The following is a 20,798-nucleotide window of genomic DNA, read 5'->3' on the forward strand; positions in this document are numbered from 1 at the left end:
AAGTCCGGTAGGTCCATAGGAGCCAAGCCACATGGAGTCTTATATTATAGAAATGATTAAATACAAATCATATTAAATGTATCGTAAGTATAAAAGATAGAGTATGCATTACCAAGCTTAATCAGCCTAAGATCTATTGTCATAGAAGAATCCTAAAGCTTGTAAATCAAATGCTTGTTTGTTTTTATAGACCACCAGATTCAGTAAAAACCACTCCCAGCAGTTTATAGCATAAAAACATATTAAAAACATAAAAGATGACAATGTAAACAACCATAAAAGAATATATAGTGGTGATATTTATTTTTCAAATGTGAGCCCTTTTTAACAGGGAGAAATAGTTTTATAGAAGAAGATATATCACAGTTTCAGCAATTAGATATTCTGTCACGAATCTAAATTATTATTGCTTATATGTAAACCAACATCAGGAGTCTAAAGTAACATCCTATTTGCTTGCAGTTACAGCTTCTTGCTATATTTGTGCACATTTGCGTCCTATATTTTTTGCTAGGAGGGTACAAGTTCCCAATACAAAGAGATTGGTAACAATTAGTTGTTCCCTGCTCCCCTCCACAATGAATTTTATTTCATGTTTCAGTGACCACGTCACATTCAGTTATGATATATTTTCCCCTTTATGATGAAGTATATATAAATATAAATATATGTAATATGATTAAAAATTAAGAACATTCTATTATTTAAAACAAAGTATTAAGATAAAAAAGTAAAAAAAATCAATATTAATTGCAGTTTAGGATATCAATATTATCTTCTATAATCAAATAAGGTTATTTGACTCTTTGTCCAAAGTTAAATGAAACTTATATAGCTTGACTTAATCATCTGGGTCCAGATCAAAAAAAATATACCTCCTGACCTCATCTTTATCCCCAGCTTCAATAGAACTATGAGTTCAGGAATCCAAAGATCATGCTTGGTACCTTTCTCAAATGTTTATACTTTAATTAATACTTACATTAATTATATTTATTGGTATAAATGAATGTTCAATGTATATTCATTGAAAGTATAGATTCTAAATTTATTTTGTCTTTTAGGAGAATGTAATAGGCAAGAAAAACAAAATGCACAGGTACAGTACATGTGGTACCTTGCTCAATAGTAGTCATTGTGAGAGGTTGCCTCTCTATGAGAGACAGCTGCCAAAATAGCCAACACAGTTCTAGGCTGAAGGATAGAATCAAGATCACATGAAGTGTTAATACTACTTTATAATGCCTTGGTAAGGCCACACTTGGAATACTGCATCCAGTTTTGGTTGCCACAGTGTAAAAAAGATGTTGAGACTAGAAAGAGTGCAGAGAAGAGCAACAAAGATGATTAGAGGCAGAGGCTAAAACATATGAAGAGCGGTTGCAGGAACTGGGTATGTCTAATTTAATGAAAAGAAGGACTAGGGGAGACATGACAGCAGTGTTCCAATATCTCAGGGGCAAAGAAGACGGAGTCAAGTTATTCTCCAAAGCACCTGAGGATAGGACAAGAAGCAATGGGTGGAAACTAATCAAGAAGAGAAGTAATTTAGAACTAAGGAGAAATTTCCTGACAGTTAGAACAATTAATCAGTGGAACAACTTGCCTGCAGAAATTGTGAACGCTCCAACACTGGAAGTTTTTAATAAGATATTGCATAACCATTTGTCTGAAGTGGTGTATACAGTTTACTGCCTAAGCAGGGAGTTGGACTAGAAGACCTCCAAGGTCCCTTCCAACTCTGTTATTCTATTCTAATAGCATTGCACAAATTAAATTAAAGTGGGGCATGTTCCTGTTGTCTAATAACCACAATAGCATTTTTCAGAACAAGCAGACAAAATCTAGCTTTGGAAAACAACATAAAAAATAGTAACATTCATTTTGTACAGTATTTATGTTGCTGTTTATGTATTAATGTTATTTATTTTTACTTTCAGCATTCGAAATATTGGCTCAACACTTCTGCATTGATTCAGCCATCTTCTTTACAGCCTTTCTGCTGAACAAATTGGAAATTCTTGTGCTGTCATTTTCACATTTTGTAAACTTTGCAGATAAAGGAGGATGCATTAAAATTATTCTGTTATAACTTTTGAAAATATTCATCTGAAGCTTGGCAAGGTTACAATTCTCTAAAGGACTTATCATCCTAGAGATTTTCATTCCATTCTGCCCAAAAAAATGAAACAGCTTCAGGCATTTTGAAATTTTGCCATTGTAGCCTTTGAATAAATCATTTTTTCAGATCAGATACTGAATCTTAAAGTGGTTTGAACTGAATTGGATTGTCACTGAAATTTGAATCACAAGTTAGAACTGAATTATGCTCTCTGAATATCCAAACTCGGTTTGAGTCAACCACGGTTGAAATAGGCAACATTGTTTGAAGTTTGGATGAACATTTCTCATGGTGTTGGCTTGTGTAATGTTCTTTGCCCTATTTTGCACATGTACAATCCATAACAATCCTTTCCTTGCATTTTATAACCTTGTAAATGTTTGAATAATGAATAACTGATATAGTGAATGAATCATGGTGCACTGATGGGAAGTGTGGAGCTTTTCTTATGAGGTGTGAGATAATTGTATCATCTTTCTCTTTTTGTGAGCCAACAACCATTAATCTGTATAAATTGGTAATCATGTAAGTTCCATAAATAAATATTGGAAAATGTTTTTAAAAGGGTTTTTTTAAATGTAGATGCTTTATGAATATAGAAAAAAATAAATAGAAAAGAAAGTGTGATGGGTTTTGTATGCACAAGTATGATAATATCCACTTTTTACTGGATTGATACCACACTGTGAAAAAACAACAAAAAGAGAAGTTGGTTCTGATTAAGAGCAGATAATATTAATCAACTGTAAATATACTTACATTGTAAATATATTCATCTTATTCTACAACTATGGATTTCTACAATAATATAAATAAAATGTGTTCAGTTTGTTGCTGTGGAAAATGAGAGAAAATATTAGGAGAAATATTATATAAATAAAATGTGTTCAGATTGTTTCTGTGAAAAATTGGAGAAAATATTAGTGTTATAAAAACACTTCCAACAAAATTAAATAAAATACGCAACATAAGGTGAAGTTGCATTTTTAAAAAATGTATTCAGGCTTTCCGTGGCATTGATTCGTGTAGTGTTCTTTGTCCTGCTTTGTAGTCAAGTATCTTGACTTTCTCTCCTTGCATTTTATAACCTTATAAATTATTTTTTCAGCTCTTTGTTCATGAATGTATTATGCTGTTTATTTCATATGATCCTTGGGGAGCAAACTAATTGTGTTCATTAATTATAATCGATGATGTCTAAGCGAAAATCAATAATGTAAAACAAATATTCATAAACCTTTTCACATTTTAATTTTAGGCACAGTAATGCAGTTGCATAGAAGTTATACCTAACAACGGTTCTACAACATTGTTATTGTATGACAGATTTTTATTCTTCCTGCATAGCTCCATAGAAACATCAAGGCAGTGTCTGGAATGCTGTTAGAATCAATCATTATAAAGGTGAGTGTAAAATCTCCCTCCCCTGCTTTCTCAGAAATTAGCCACATGTGCAGCAACAGCTGCCACTGTATAGATATTTCACAGTATTTCTCCCAATATAGAGCCCCCTCCATTATTCTCTCCAACTCCATATCCTTGACATTTCTTTTCCTCTTTCCATGCAATTAATATGCAATGATTCTCAGTTGAATATATTTTCCTTCTCCCCACTTTTTAATATTGATTGTGAAGCACCTGACTGGACTAAAGGTTTCTATTTCTTCTGATACCCATTCAACCTGATTTCCTTCCATTGCCCATCAGGAGAGCCCTGAAACTATTGAATAACCATCTATGTATCTCAACTTCCAAAGGGCTTCCGTCAGGCTCATAACAGGCAAATACATGAAAGAGAATCAAATTGCTAGCATGTATCTTCCTTCCTTCCTTCCTTCCTTCCTTCCTTCCTTCCTTCCTTCCTTCCTTCCTTCCTTCCTTCCTTCCTTCCTTCCTTCCTTCCTTCTCACTACAAATATTTCAATGTCTGTATGTGTGAGAGAGAAACTATATGTAAGATAGTTTTTGAAATGGACATTATTTGTAATGGTGGTGAATATCTGTATCTTAGGTGTAGGGCGAGGGTGGAGGTTCGTTCTTCCAGCTTGTGGGTTGGTTTCCAAACATTTCATTACCAGCAGGGTAAAATCTACTTACCTTCCCACTGGTTTGCAAGTGCACGTGTCACGTGCGCGCTTGGTCCCTCTGCACATGCGCAAACCCTTTTATGTATGAGCAGAAGGTAAAAAGATGTTATTTCCTGGTTAAAACCAGGAAGTAATGATGACCCGGCAGGTGGGCAGAGCCTCATGCCACCATTGCTACCAGTTCTCTGAACCACTAGCTGCCATCACTACCAGTTCAGTCGAACTGGTCCGAACTGGGAGCATTTGATCCTTGATTACCAGGCTAGGAAACATCTTCAGCAGAGCTTAGGAGATGTCAGTGTTAGTGTTTCTCTGTTTATAAGGGCTTCATGTAATCAGTAGGGGTTGTAATAGGGAGGTCACATCAGGTGAGGGTCTTGTGATGGGACCTCACCTGATGTGACCTCCCCATCATAAAACCTACGGACCACACAAAGCCCTTATAAACAGAGCAACACTGATATCCCCTAAACTCTCCAGAAGATCTTACCTAGCTTGGTAACGAAACGTTTGAAAACCAACTCACAAGATCGGCGAAAGGACCTCCACCCTCATGGACATTATTGTTTTCATTTGATTATGACATATAAATCTAACTCTTAAAATATTGTCAATAAAATCTTACTAACTCATAAATAAATATCTCAGATATATACCGTACATTAACTTACATTCGTACAATACTCGGGCATTACATAAGCATATGCCTATGCAGAAGCCAGGTGTCTAGTTTGTTCTGCAGCTCAAGTATAAATCTCCCTCGAATATGACAATTGTGTCAAGAGAAGAGGAAACACACTTTTTAAAACTGAAACAGTTAAGAATGGCTTCAAATAGCTTCACATATGGACTGAAGAAGATTTGAAGTTTGCATATGAAAGAAGGCCATTGAATTATAACAGAAGCAATGTTGTGTCTATGTTATACACAAGAGCAAGAAATATTGATGTGATGGGGAGAAAGAATTATTGAATTTTCATTATCTATGAAATAATCAAAAATGTGGATGTTGGGATTTCCTTTGTGCAATCATCTCTAGAAATTTGGAATCATTTTCTATGCTTCGGTAAAATCCCAGGGAAGAAGCATTACAGTATAGATTTGGGCTGCACACATAAATTGATAACAACAAGAGATAACTGTTTGCAGTGCAGATATGATAGCTATACTAATAAGGAACTTTCCCTATTGTAGCAGTCTTTTTTTCCTTTCAAATCTGAAAGCCTGGGTAACCTGGTAGGTTGCACAATGATACAAAAACAGTCTGCACCATTCATTACTGTGCAACAATACTTCATCTCAAAAAGTCCTGCAGTAACTGAGACATCAAACTGAAAGCAGAGAGATACAGTGCCATTGTTCCCCAACTCATTGGATGATTTTGGGCAAGTCACTATCTTTAAGCCTAACCTACATACTTGGGATGTTATTGTCAGATACACCAATGAGAGATTTGCCCTAATATCCCCAAACTTCTGCAACACCCTTGAACTTTAAGAGATTGAATGAAAGACACACTTCAGAATGACGGACAAGGCTAAGAATTAAACTAAATTTGAATGAAATGTAATCCTAATTAAAAATAAATAAATCCAATTAAATGTAGTCAACATGTTTACTTCTTATATATTTAAAATGACTTGTAGTAAATATATATAACTTGATTAAAACTTCTAAGGCACTTTTGAGCTGCCTCAAGGATATGGTGTGCTAACATGAATTCCTCAGATATCAAGTTAGAGAAAATTAAGCTTTATTTTTTTTTCAAGGAAAGAAATGCCCTGGGAAATGGAAAAGAAAATTGTGACAGAATATTTACAGGTTAATTCTGAATTCTGAGAAGGATGGGTTAAAGTCTTAAAACATTTCCTCCACTCAAAATAACTTTCTTGAATAAACAAAGTATAGCATAAAATATAATTTAATTGATTAAATTTCAAATATTGTTTCCAAACCCAGGAGACTCCCCCCCACAAAAAAAAAAACAGTGCCTATCATTACTAACTTGTAATGCTTATTTTCAAACTGTATGTGTGTTTTTAACGTATTAATGAAAAATTGTCTTTCCAAATAAAGTTAAACAAAGTAAGGGTCAACTGCTTCTACTTATTTGTTTTACACCTCAGAGGTTATCAATTACAGCTGCCCTAGAAATGCATCAGTGTAGTGAACAGGCAAATATAGCAATTGCAATCTGATTCTCCCACTAATGTACAGAGCTGTTATGTCAGCCTAATTGCTGTATTATAGCATCTCTTCAACCTTCAGATTGGTTGTGCTACTGAAATCAGCAGATTCTGTATGGTCATGAAGAGTTACTCCCACTTAGGACTTTGACAATTCCCTTTTCAAACTTTCACAGTAATTAAATTGACAGCATAGAGATGATAATTTATATTTACCAACACCAACAAAATTATTACTCTAGTTTTTAAATAAATAAAACTGCATAGGAGTTCTATGAAGAACTCCTGAAGAGATCCTTCAAATGAGAGAAAAATCTAAGATGTTTATTTGTCAAGCATTACCAGCTATATTAAGGCTAGTCACCAGTTTATTTATTATTTATTTATTTGTTGAATACATATTAGATAATATATATATAAGTATAAGCATGAATTGAATACATAAAATGAATACAATTAAAGGAAACATTAGGACAGGGACAGTAGGCATGTTGGTGCTCTTATGCATGCCCCTTACAGACCTCTTAGGAATGGAGTGAGGTCAACAGTAGTCAGTCTAAGGTTAAAAGTTTGGGGGTTTGGGGATGAAACCACAGAGTTGGGTAGTGCATTCCAGGCATTGACCACTCTGTTGCTGAAGTCATATTTTCTGCAATCGAGTTTGGAGTGGTTCACTTTAAGTTTGTATCTATTGTGTGCTTGTGTATTGTTGTGGTTGAAACTGAAGTAGTCATTGACAGGTAGGACTTCGTTGTTGTTGTTGTGTTAGTTGAAAAGTCATGTCCGACCCATTGTGGCCCCATGGGCAGCATTCCTCCAGGCCTTCCTGTCCTCTACCATCCTCTGGAGTCCATTTAAGCTCACACCTACTGCTTCAGTGACTCCATCTAGCCACCTCATTCTCTGTCATCCCATTATTCTTTTGCCCTCAATCTTTCCCAGCATTAGGCTCTTCTCCAGTGAGTCCTTCCTTCTCAGTAGGTGGCCAAAATATTTGAGTTTCATCTTCAGGATCTGGCCTTCTAAAGAGCAGTGAGGGTTGATCTCCTCTAGGACTGATCAGTTTGATCGCCTTGCAGTCCAAGGGACTCGCAGGAGTCTTCTCCACCACCATAGTTCAAAGGCCTCAATTCTTTGGTGCTCAGCCTTTCTTATGGTCCAACTTTCACAGCCATACATTGCAACTGGTAAAACCATAGCCTTGACTATACGTACTTTTGTTGCCAGGATGATGTCTCTGCTTTTTAAAATGCTGTCTAGATTTGCCATAGCTTTCCTCCCCAGGATCAAGCGTCTTTTAATTTCTTGGCTGCAGTCCCCATCTGCGGTGATCTTGGAGCCTAGGAAAATAAAATCTGTCACTACCTCCATTTCTTCCCCATCTATTTGCCAGGAATTGAGAGGGCCAGATGCCATGATCTTAGTTTTCTTAATGTTGAGTTTCAAGCCAACTTTTACACTTTTCTTCTTCAACTGCATCAAGAGGCTCTTTAGTTCCTCTTCACTTTCTGCCATTAGAGCAGCGGTTCTCAACCTGGGGGTCGCGACCCCTTTGGGGGTCGAACGGCCATTTCACAGGGGTCGCCAAAGCCCTCTCTGCCCCCCGCATGCTTTCACTCACCCTCACTCTCTGCTCTGTTGGATCGCCGGCCGTTCGTTTAGCCCGCCCACTCCCAATCTATTGCTGCCTCCAGAGTCCCAGCTGATGGCTAGAGGAAAAAAAACTGTTTAAATTCTTGCCGCGGGGCTTCAAAGGGCCGCCCTATAGCCAGTGGTGCAGCCGAACCATTTGTTAAATTGCTGGCTTGCCCCGCCCCTCCGCACCACTATTTATTGACAATAAATAGTGGTGGGCGAGGGGCGGGCGAGCCAGCAATTTAACAAATGGTTTGGTGTTTTTTTGTAATTTTATTGGCGCACGGAGCTTCAGCATAGGTTAATTAGCCCTGGATTAGATCGGCTCCCGACCCTCAGCTGATTTGCTCTCAGCTGTTTTGCTCAGGGCTCTGGTGCTTGCTTGCAAAGAGTGATGATTTTTTTCCCCGTAGCTATGCTGAAAAACGAATCTGAAAGCAAAGCAGTTTGCTGTTGCTGCAAAGCAGTTTGCTGTTGCTGCAAAGTTGGAAAATTAGGCAGGCAGATTTCTTTTCTTTTTCCTCACCAAAAAAGGTAGGTGCAAACAATGGGAAATTTAGAGCAAAAGAGGAGAGTTCAAGATTTTAAAACACAAAAGAAAAAAAGCTCTATTTAACTAGGGAATTGTAATAATTGAGATACTATTAATTGTATATTGTGTTGAAAGCAGAAATGGTTAAGTTGTGGTTTGGAGGAATATATGGGGGAAATTATTTGGTTTATTATTATTGGTAAATATAATTAATTGATTTGTAAGAAATTGGATTGCATGGAAATAATTGAAATATTCATGTTCATATTGATTAATATACAAAAAAGGTAGTTATATAACTAATTGATTTATATTAAAATGTTGAATTTATATTAAACAACTGTAATATTACATAATTAACTAATGTGAGGATGGATATAAAAATAGATGACAATGGGAAGGGGTATAATATAGAATAGAAGGGAAAAATTGAATTTGATTAAGATTAGAGATGAGGATGAAGGGTAATATTGGTTTTTTACAAAAATAGATGAGGAATAAATATGGCAAAAAGGAAATATAGAAATTGTAAATTTAATTGGAATGATTAAACACTGTTTAAATTTGTGAACTGGCCAAAAACTCTGTTCAAAGAAAATACATTATATGTTTGTATGTGTGTTTCTAATTATTGCTATTTATTCATATTTGTTCTCTTTTATTCTTTAAAGTTTAACAATTCATTCTTTATCTTAATATCTTTATATTTGTTTGGGGTTGGCTTTCTTCCCTTTCATCTTTTTTATTGTACAGCAATCTTTCTCCTCAAATCTACCATCTTTCTCTTTTCTTTCCTTCTTACTTTCTCTTCCTCCCCCTTCTCTTCTTCTCCCTACTTCCTCTTCCTTTCTCCTTCTCCTCCTCTCTTCCTCCCTCTCTTACCCTCACTCCTACTCTAATTTCCCTTCCCTTCCTTCATCCCTCTTTATTGCTGTATCCTTTTATGCATATGGACTACTCAGAGGGCTAAAAAAGTTATTTTTGACTGGTCCTCGCACTTTTGACCAGTCCTCGAACTTACGACTGTCCTCACATTTTACGTTTTTGCCCTATCTTGTCACCATGGTGAAAAAAAGCAGTTGTGAAATGAGTGACATGGTTGTTAAGAATGCTGCACGGGCATAAATGTGAGGATTGTCATAAATGTGAGGACCAGTCAAAAATGCGAAGACCTGTCAGAAATGACTTTTTTCAGCCCTCTGAGTAGTCCCTATACACATAGCCATGGCCACCCGGTCACATGACCAGCTAGCCACGCCCACCCAGTCACATGACCTCCAAGTCACGCCCACAAAATAAGCCACGCTCACAGAACCGGTAGTAAAAAAATTTAGAACCCACCCCTGGTTGGGGGTCACCACAACATGAGGAACTGTATTAAAGGGTCGCGGCATTAGGAAGGTTGAGAACCACTGCATTAGAGTGATATCATCTGCATATCTGAGATTGTTGATATTTCTCCTGGCAATCTTAATTCCAGCTTTTGATTCATCTAGCCCTGTTTTTCTCATAATGTGCTCTGCATACATGCTCTGCATATAAGTTAAATAGGTATTGCCGGACTCCTTTCCCAATTTTGAACCAATTAGTGGTTCCGTGTCCAGTTCTCACTGTTGCTTCTTGACCCGCATATAGGTTTCTCAAGAAACAAATAACATTGTCTGGTACTCCCATATCTTTAAGAACTTGGCACAATTTGTTGTGATCCACAAAATAAAAGGCTTTAGCAAAGTCAATGAAGCAGAAGTAGTTGTTTTTCTGGAACTCCATAGCTTTCTCCATGATCCAACGTATGTTGGCAATTTGATCTCTAGTTTCTCTGCCTCTTCAAAATCCTGCCTGTACTTCTGGTAGTTCTCAATCCACATACTGCTGGAGCCTAGCTTGTAGTGTTTTAAGCATAACCTTACTAGCATGTGAAATGAATGCAATGGTGTGATAGTTTGAACATTCTTTGGCATTGCCTTTCTTTGGAATTGGAATGTAAACTGACCTTTTCCAATCCTGTGGCCACTGTTGAGTTTTCCAAATTTGTTGGCAAATTGTGTGTAGCACTTTTACTGCATCGTCTTTTAAGATTTTGAATAACTCAGCTGGAATACTGTCTCTTCCAGTAGCTTTGTTGTTGCTCAGATTTCCTAAGGCCCATTTGACTTCACATTCTAGGATGTCTGGCTCGAGGTCAGTCACCACCCCATCGTGGTTATCAGGGATGTTAAACTCGTTCTTGTATAGTTCTTCTGTGTAATTTTGCCACCTCTTCTTAATCTCTTCTGCCTCTGCTAGGTCCCTGCCATTTTGGTCCTTTATCATGCCCATCTTTGCATGAAACATTCCCTTCATATCTCCAATTTTCTTTAAGAGATCTCTGGTCCTCCCTATTCTATTGTTTTCTTCTATTTCTTTGCACTGTTCATTTAAGAAGGTATTCTTATCTCTCCTAGCTATTCTCTGGAATTCTGCATTCAATTGGGTGTATCTTTCTCTTTCTCCCTTGCCTTTCTCTTCCCTTCTTTCCTCAGCTATTTGCAAAGCTTCCTCAGTCAACCATTTTGCTTTCTTGCCTTTCTTTCTCTTTCGGATGGTTTTAGTTGCTACCTCTTGTACAATGTTGCGAACCTCCGTCCATAGTTCTTCAGGCATTCCATCTATCAGTTCTAATTCCTTAAATCTATTTGTTACCTCTACTGTATATTCATCAGGGATATGATTTAGTTCATACCTGAGTAGCCTAGTGCTTTTCCCTACTTTCTTCAATTTAAGTCTAAATTTTGCAACGAGAGTCAGCTCCTGGTCTTGTTTTTACTGACTGTATAGAGCTTCTCCATCTTTGGCTGCAGAGCACATAGTCAATCTGATTTCTGTGTTGACCGTCTGGTGATGTCCATGTGTAGAGTCGTCTCTTGGGTTGTTAGAAAAGACTGTTTGTTATGACCATGTTATTATCTTGACAGAATTCTATCAGTCTGTGCCCTGCTTCATTTTGTACTCCAAGGCCAAACTTGCCTGTTATTCCAGTTATCTTTTGCCTTCCTACTTTAGCATTCGAATCCCCCATGATGATAAGGACATCATTTTTTGGTGTTAATTCTATAAGGTGCTGTAGAGCTTCATAGAACCGGTCAATTTCATCCTCTTTAGCACCAGTGGTTGGGGCATACCAGTGATGTGGATTACTGTGACATTGAATGGTTTGCCTTGGATTCGAATTGTGATTATTCTGTCATTTTGGGGATTTATCCCAGTATTGCTTTTCCTACTCTTTTATTGATTAGGAAGGCTACTCCATTTCTTCTGGGGGATTCTTGCCTGCAGTAGTATACCTGATGGTCATCAGAATTAATTCACCCATTCCTGTCCATTTTAGTTTGCTGATTCCTAAGATGTTCAGTCTTGTCATCTCTTGTTTGACCACATCCAGCTTGCCTTGATTCATGGATCTTACATTCCAGGTTCCTATGGAGAAAAAATCTTTACAGCATCAAACTTACCTTTCACCACCAGATGCATCCACAGCTGAGAGTCCTTTTGGCTTTGGCCCAGTTGCTTCACTCTTTCTGGCACTACTAGTACTAGCCCTCTGCTCTTCCCCAGTAGCATATTGGACACCTTCCGACCTGAGGGGCTCATCTTCTGGCATCATATCTTTTTTCCTTTTGGTATTGTCCATGGGGTTTTCATGGCAAAGATACTGGAGTGGGTTGCCATTTCCTTCTGCAATGGATCACATTTTGTCAGAACTCCCTGCTATGACCTGTCCTTCTTCGGTGGCCGTGCACGGCATAGCTTATAGCTTCATTGAGCTATGAAGCCCCTTCTCCACAACAAGGCAGTAATCCATGAAGGACATTGTAGCAGATGATTTTATGAGCTATGCTTAGGTCATACCAAAGGCGGCATAGTTCTAAATTTTCTAAGCCCAAAATTTCAAGTCTGGTGGCATAAGGTATTTTGTTGCGAGCAGAGGAGTGGAGGACTCTTCTTGGGAAATATTTCTGGACCCATTCAATTGTATTAATGTCTGATATGCAGTGTGGGTTCCAGACAAATGAGCTATATTCAAGAATTGGTCTAGCAGGTGTTTTGTATGTCTGGTTAGTAGTGTAATATTAGTTACTGAACAAAAAAAGGGGAGAAATCATCCTGTTAATACCTATTTACCCTTCTTTAATTCTCAAATCAGGAAGAACAGGAAGAATAGGATTAGAACACAACATATGTATGTTTAATTTAGATTACAATTTATGCACAACACATGCTTGAAATATGTAGAGCTGAAAGTTTTCATTGGGGAGGCATCTGGTTATTTTGCTGTACAAAGCAATTAGAAGCTATAAACCAAACTTGAATTTATTAGTTAAACCAGTTCTATTTTTTTTTTTTTTTTGTATTTGTAGATTGAATAAAATTGTGGGAGGGTGAAATACAATGCTGTTATGACTCAGGTGAACACATGTTTAACATATTGTTATTGTTATTATTGTTATATCCTTTGAACTTTTATAGGTACCCACTATAGACATCCCTGACTATAGCAGGGGTGTCAAACTGGCAGCACATGAAATGGATGCATCACACGTAGGTCACAGCCGTCCCAGCTCCACAAATGGGAAAAATGTTGCAAAATGTCACATGACAGCAACGTGACATGGCGAGTTTGACACTAGTGCACTATAGTGTATCTAAATATATTCAAATGTTAGTCACTTAATAAATATAACTGAGACTGAATTTGTTTTTTATTCTCACACTAGCTGTTCAAATAAAGAGAACTATAAAACAAGATGTTACAATGGTTAGAATATCTTTGGAATTATCTACATGTAAACTTTCTATGTATTCATATCTTCATACAACATTTTGTTAAGAAAATTTTGTTAATGTATTTTCCATCAACAAAATGGAAAGAAATTTCTCTTTAAAAATTGAGTTTAATTAAAACCATGAGATGTAAAAGATATACATTTAGGAGACTAGTTGAAGGTTGAAGGTATTTTTATTCAGGTTGTAAGCAAAACAATGAAGTTAGAAAAAGTTTTGTCACCTAGGAAGCTTCAATTGGTATTCCGCCTGGGGACATCAAAGCACATTAAGAAAAGTGGGTAGGAAAGAATACAGGATGTATTTAAATCCTCTGATTTGAATGTCACACTTTTTCTGGGCAGTAGCAAACAGTTGATGTGAGATTAAACTCATAAAAACAGCTATTTTATGACTGGGGGACAGAAGGGAAGAACAAAAGGGGACTTTCTCTCTTCCTGAACTATTTATGTGATTAAAAACAAGCCTGTGTGTGTGTAAAATTGCCCCTAGGATACATACAGTAAAAGCCTCAATATTTTCTTTTTTCAATTAAAAAATACCCATCCTATGAATAAAAGAAAAAAAATTAAAAAATGTAGCTACTAGCTATATTTTAACATTCAGTGTGATCAGAAAGTTGTATTCCAGCAGGTGAAAGTTACCTACAATTCTATCACAGTTTACCTTATGTAACATTAAATCAGGATATTCAGCTTTCCAAGGTTTGAACACCATACTAGTGGTTTGTCAGGTCTTTGAATAAGGTGACCAGACGTCCCGCTTTTGGCGGGACAGTCCCGCTTTTGAACAATTTGTCCCGCGTCCTGCGGCATTTTAAAAAGGTCCCGATTTTTGGAAAGAATGCACGGCACAGTGGCGGGTTGCTCCCGGCTGCCTCCTGAGTCCCTACAGCTGATCAGTGTTAAAAGAAAACAAATGAGTAGATCGATGCCTGCAAAAATAGAAAAAACAGCTTCAGCATAGGTTAATTAGCACAAGTTGATTACATCGGCTTCCCGACTCTCAGCTGATTTGCTCTCAGCTGTTTTGCTCAGGGCTCTGTAGTTGCTAGCTGCAGAGTGCTGGAGATTTTTTTCCCCCTAACTATGCTTTAAAAGCAAAACTGAAAGTAAAGCAGGGTCTTTGCTCCAACGTGGCAAAATGAGGCAGAGAGAGATTTCTTTTTCTTTTTCCTCATCAAAAAAGGTAGGTGCAAAACTGCAAACAATGGGAAATTTAGGGCAAAAGAGGAGAGTTCAAGATTTTAAAACACAAAAGAAAAAAAGCTCTATTTAACTAGGGAATTGTAATAATTGAGATACTATTAATTGTATATTGTGTTGAAAGCAGAAATGGTTAAGTTGTGGTTTGGAGGAATATATGGGGGAAATTATTTGGTTTATTATTATTGGTAAATATAATTAATTGATTTGTAAGAAATTGGATTGCATGGAAATAATTGGAATATTCATGTTGATATTGATTAATATACAAAAAAGATAGTTATATAACTAATTGATTTATATTAAAATGTTGAATTTGTATTAAACAACTGTATTACATAATTACATAATTAACCAATGTGAGGATGGATATAAAAATAGATGACAATGGGAAGGGGTATAATATAGAATAGAAGGGAAAAATTGAATTTGATTAAGATTAGAGAGGAGGATGAAGGGTAATATTGGTTTTTTAAAAAAATAGATGAGGAATAAATATGGCAAAAAGGAAATATACAAATTGTAAATTTAATTGAAATGACTAAACACTGTTTAAATTTGTGAACCAGCCAAATATTCTGTTCAAAGAAAATACATTGTATGTTTGTATGTGTGTTTCTAATTATTGCTATTTATTCATATTTGTTCTCTTTTATTCTTTAAAGTTTAACAATTCATTCTTTATCTTAATATCTTTATATTTGTTTGTGGTTGGCTTTCTTCCCTTTCATCTTTTTTTTTGTACAGCAATCTTTCTCCTCAAACCTACCACCTCTCTCTTTTCTTTCCTTCTTACTTTCTCTTCCCCCCACCCTCTTCTTCTCCTCCCTACTTCCTCTTCCTTTCTCCTTCTCCTCCTCTCTTCCTCCCTCTCTTACCCTCACTCCTACTCTAATTTCCCTTCCCTTCCTTCATCCCTCTCTATTGCTGTATCCTTTTATGCATATGGACTACTCAGAGGGCTGAAAAAGTTATTTTTGACTGGTCTGGTACTCACACTTTTGACCAGTCCTCGAACTTACAACTGTCCTCACATTTTACATTTTTGCCCTATCTTGTCATCATGGTGAAGAGAAGCAGTTGTGAAATGAGTGACATGGTTGTTAAGAATGCTGCACGGGCATAAATGTGAGGATGGTCATAAGTATGAGGACCAGTCAAAAGTGCGAGGACCTGTCAGAAATGACTTTTTTCAGCTCTCTGGTTAGTCCTTTTGTGCATATGGACTACTCAGAGGGCTGAAAAAGTTATTTTTGACTGGTCCTCGCACTTTTGACCAGTCCTCAAACTTACGACTGTCCTCACATTTTACGTTTTTGCCCTATCTTGTCACCATGGTGAAGAGAAGCAGTTGTGAAATGAGTGACATGGTTGTTAAGAATGCTGCACGGGCATAAATGTGAGGATGGTCATAAGTGTGAAGACCAGTCAAAAGTGCGAGGACCTGTCAGAAATGACTTTTTTCTATACACATAGCCATGGCCACCCAGTCACATGACCAGCTAGCCATGCCCACCCAGTCACATGACCTCCAAGCCACGCCCACAAAATGGTGGGTGTCCCGCTTTACCAATGTTAAAATCTGGTCACCTTATCTTTGAAGCTATACATGTGTCTGATCCTTCAGTTAAGGAATATTTTGTTCCAATTATACTATTGCTCATAATTATAGCAAAAAAGGAGGCCAAAGATATTTTTTTTATCAAAATGAAGGAGCAGAAAAATATACAGCTTCTCTTTTCTCTTCAGCAAAGGGGAACACTTCTGCTGACAGTGACATTATATCCATGTTGTATTTCTTGTAATGTCATCAAGATTTTGTCTGCCCAGTCTGAGGCTACAGAGAATATCCTTTGAAAATCTCCAGCTTTCAAGAGTTGTAAGGGGATGACCCAAACCCAGGTCTTCTCTGTGGGCATTTGTCACTTCTGGAACAGCATGTGCCCAACTGCTATGCTCCTCACCACTCTGGAGACAAGAGTAGATCCTAATCTCATGGCCTTCCAGAAGCTTGAAAAATTTGGCTGTTACAGAAGCCTTTATTTATTTATAAACAAACAAGGAAGAAAGGAAGAAAGGAAGCTTTAGTTATCTGGAGTCTTGGGCTTCTGTGATCATGTGACCACTATTCAGCTACTTAAGAATTGGAGGTCTGTTACCACTTGAATGACATTCAGTACTCCAGAAGCACACATGCTAACAATCTTTGCTTTCCATGGTCACATAAGTGAGTGATATTCAGGTATTGTGCAACCAGCATACATTTTCGTCCCATGTTTTCACTTGTGTCTAGGATTAACAGAGTGATGTCTTTTAAGTGCATACTACTATATGAATGTCTGCAAAATACTTCTAAATACAATACAAGCACCCTGAGGGTACAGATAAACTTCCAAATAGCCTCAAAGTCCCTCAGACAGCTAATGACCACCCTTCAGAGTGCTAATGCTTAGTTAAATGCTAAGGAATATAAATACTTCCATTCCCCACTTCTTGGATGAGAAGTAAAATGTTTTTAAGGAAAAAACCAAAAGGAAACTCCAGTTGCCTTTTGAAAAGTACCTTTGGGACAACCGTGACCTGGATGATTGAGAATCTCCACAGATATTTATTTTTGAGGCTTCTGAGAGTGTTCTAGATTATTGTACACTAACTAAAACAAATATGCATTTTGCTGAATGTCCTTTATGCAATAGTGAATTTCTACATTTACAGTAAATTGCAGGTAAGATATCCAACTTTACCTCTAAAATTTAGTACTGTATGAAGACAGAATATCTTGGAGTAATAAAGTTTTTCAAGTCTGATTATTACAGTACTGTACTGTATTATGAATATCATGTTTCCTCAAATAGCTAAATCTGGAAAAAAAGTAATCGGCTTCCTAATGTTTCAGAAGAAATTCCTCCCTCCCTCTGTTGGAAGAACTATCCTTCTGGATTCAGCTCCAAGTGGGGAAAAGGACACTGGAAACATGGAGACTGCTTGGAAAGATGGTTTAATGGTGGACAGGATCACATGGTTTGAGTTCCTGAACAGAAAAAGGGCCGAAATGCTGAGCATGCCTTAGTTTTATACCCTCTCTGAGCTTTGAACTTCCTGGGGTACAAGAAGAGTATGCTAATTGGTTGTCAGACTCCCAGGGGATGGGGATCTTAGCTAACCTTGCTGGCTGATGTAATCTTCCCAGGTGCCATGTGGTGAGTTTCTATTGCTAGATGGATACTTTATGTTGCAAATGATGGTCCATTGACAAAGGTGGGGGGAGGCAGGAAGCTGCTTTGTCTTTAAAACATGTTTCTCCATTTCTCATCCAGAGAAATATAATATTCTGCCTTTTTAATATTTCCTAAAATATTTCATTCTTCTAGGAGACGGGTGAGTACTAACTTCCTACATCTCCCTTTTACCTCATCGCACTGTGTTTCCATTGTGGCAATGATTCCTATGTATTAGTAAAAATGACTAAATCATACAAAGTGCAGAGACCTAACTTGAGGATAAAACGCAGCTGAAGCAATATGTATTATTTATCTGTTCTCTAAACTCATGACCTTCATTTTTGCAAACTATTTTGATCTGTTTTTATTCTTTTCTGCAAAAAACTGGCTTTTCCTCATAATTGGATTGCATGCAGAATCTTGCCTTCACCATTTATTCTCTTCAATTGTTAAGAATCAGATTCTGTAACTAAGGGAAAAAAGGGACCAAGAAAAGAAGCAGGGTGAGGAATTGGTTAAGAAAAAAGATGCATAATTTAAACAAATATTTAACATAATAAATAAATGAATTTAAAATATGCTGCTGCTAGTAGTGACCATTTACATACCTTTTGTCCCAAAAAATAAAGTTTTGGCAAACAAGAAAAGGACATTCTTGCAATGCAGAATTTCCTTCCTCCCATCCTAAATCTGAAGATAAATCATTCTGATTTATCACCAGTTACACAACTATTTTTTTCTTTCCATCTCTCCCTCTCTCTCTCTCTCTCTCCCCCCCTCTCTCTCTCATATATATATATATATATATATATATATATATATATATATTGAGAAAAACCTCAGAATATATATATATATATATATATATATATATATATATATATATATATATATATATATATATATATATATATATATATATATACATACATACATACATACATATACAAAAACATATACATGTACATGTATATGTACTGCACTGGCTCCCGGTGGTCTTCCGGGTGCACTTCAAGGTATTGGTTACCACCTTTAGAGCACTCCATGGCTTAGGACCTGGGTACCTACAAGACCACCTTCTAACCTCTCACCGGCCAGTACGCTCCCACAGAGAGCGGCTCCTCAGGGTGCTGTCGATCAAACAATGTTGACTGGCAGCCCGCAGGGGGAGAGCCTTCTTTGTGGGGGCACTTGCCCTTCGGAACGAGCTCCCCCCAGAGATACGTAGGATCCCGGATTTACGCACTTTCCGCCGTGCCCTCAAAACTTTTTTATTCCAACAAGCTGGGCTGACATAACTCTTTTTAATTGTTCAATTTTAATTTGTTTTTAAAAAAGGGGTGTTTTAATTAGTATGGGCCAAATTTGTTTAATATGTTTTAAATTGTTTTTTTATTATTATTATTCATATTGTATGTGTTTTATCTTTGGCTGTTCACCGCCCTGAGTCCTTTGGGAGAAGGGCGGTATATAAATCCAAACTAAACTAAACTATACTAAACTAAACTAAACTAAACTAAACATGTATGTGTCATTCACTTAATGACCATGGCAAAAAAGTCATCAAACTGTGAGTGGTCATATAATGCCATACTTAATGACCATACCTCTTAACAATGAATTTTCTGGTCCCTATAGTGAGCCAGGGGTCCCCAACTGCCAATAAACATTCATTTTTAATAAGGCTTTTCTCACTCCAAAGTCAGTAATTCATGATTCTCAGTAGATATATAAATGTATAGTATATGTAATAAGTATCAAAAAATACCCTGTTTTTTTTGTACTGAATAAAAAATAGAGAATATTTTTAAAGCTCTAATATATATAATCTATACCTGGCCATTAACACAGTGTTTGGATGGAGGCATACAGTAATCCTGTTTAAATTTACAGATCCATTAAATTATTATCACTTTCTATTTCAACTGAGGATGTATCAATATTCTGTCTCTCTGCATCTTTAACAATATGTGAAAGAGGCAAAGAATGTCAGATGGCAGGAGAAACGTATCATTTTCAATTTGCATTGGTAATCTTCATACTTTACAGCAGTACAATACATAACTGGATAGCTTCCCATTCAGCAATTCTTTAAATACTTGCCATTATATTTGAAGTTAGCCATCAGCAGAACTATTGCCAGCTCTTTCCTTTTAACACAATTGATATCTGAAACTATGATAAAGATCATCAAACTGCCACATTCTAGAATGGGTAGTAATGTTATTATGTCAGAGCAGATGACAGCATCCAACTACAGCTACTCTCAAAAAGCTAAACAGAATTGATTTTGGTTAATAGTTAGATGTGAGATCATCAGGGATGTGGGAAATAGAAAATGAAGAATTATAGTCCCAAAAGCAATGAAATTGCAAAGATTTGCAGTAGTATTCATTTGAGATTACTAGTGCTCTTGAAAAAAAAATCTTCATTCTGTGATGAGCCATAAGAATGTCATTGATGATATGCTTAAAAAAATGGGGAAAAGATCTCAGCTTTTGAGAAATGTGGTCGTAGGAACAATGACAGCTATGGCTCTTTAGATAGACCACTTGGATTCTGACTTAGTCTGTACTTTACCTATTCTTGCAGTTTTTGAAGTGCACTTTGACCATTTAGGCTGGCTGAATTTTAGACTCTTCTAAACTACAAAACTTATAAAATAAAATAATTTAGACTTGTTGAAAAATAACTTTCAGATTTCACTAGTGAAACTGATACTAAGCAATTTAAGAAATATCTATTACTAAATTTTCTATACCACTTCACACCAGACATTCTCATTAAATCCATATTTCTGAATTTGTTTATAGTAGTTTAGGAAAAATGAGAAGAACCGTTGGTCATAGCTATATACTTTGCAGGGGAAACCAACAAAGAATTTACCTAGCATTTACCTGATGTTCACTTCTTTTAGTTAAAAGTATGTAAAATTAAATACCAACAGTCAATATGGTTATACTTTTTGTACTGCATAATTTTCCCTTCT

This window comes from Pantherophis guttatus, chromosome 5 (assembly GCF_059756535.1).
Source record: "Pantherophis guttatus breed Tessera chromosome 5, ASM5975653v1, whole genome shotgun sequence".
Lineage (NCBI taxonomy): Eukaryota > Metazoa > Chordata > Lepidosauria > Squamata > Colubridae > Pantherophis > Pantherophis guttatus.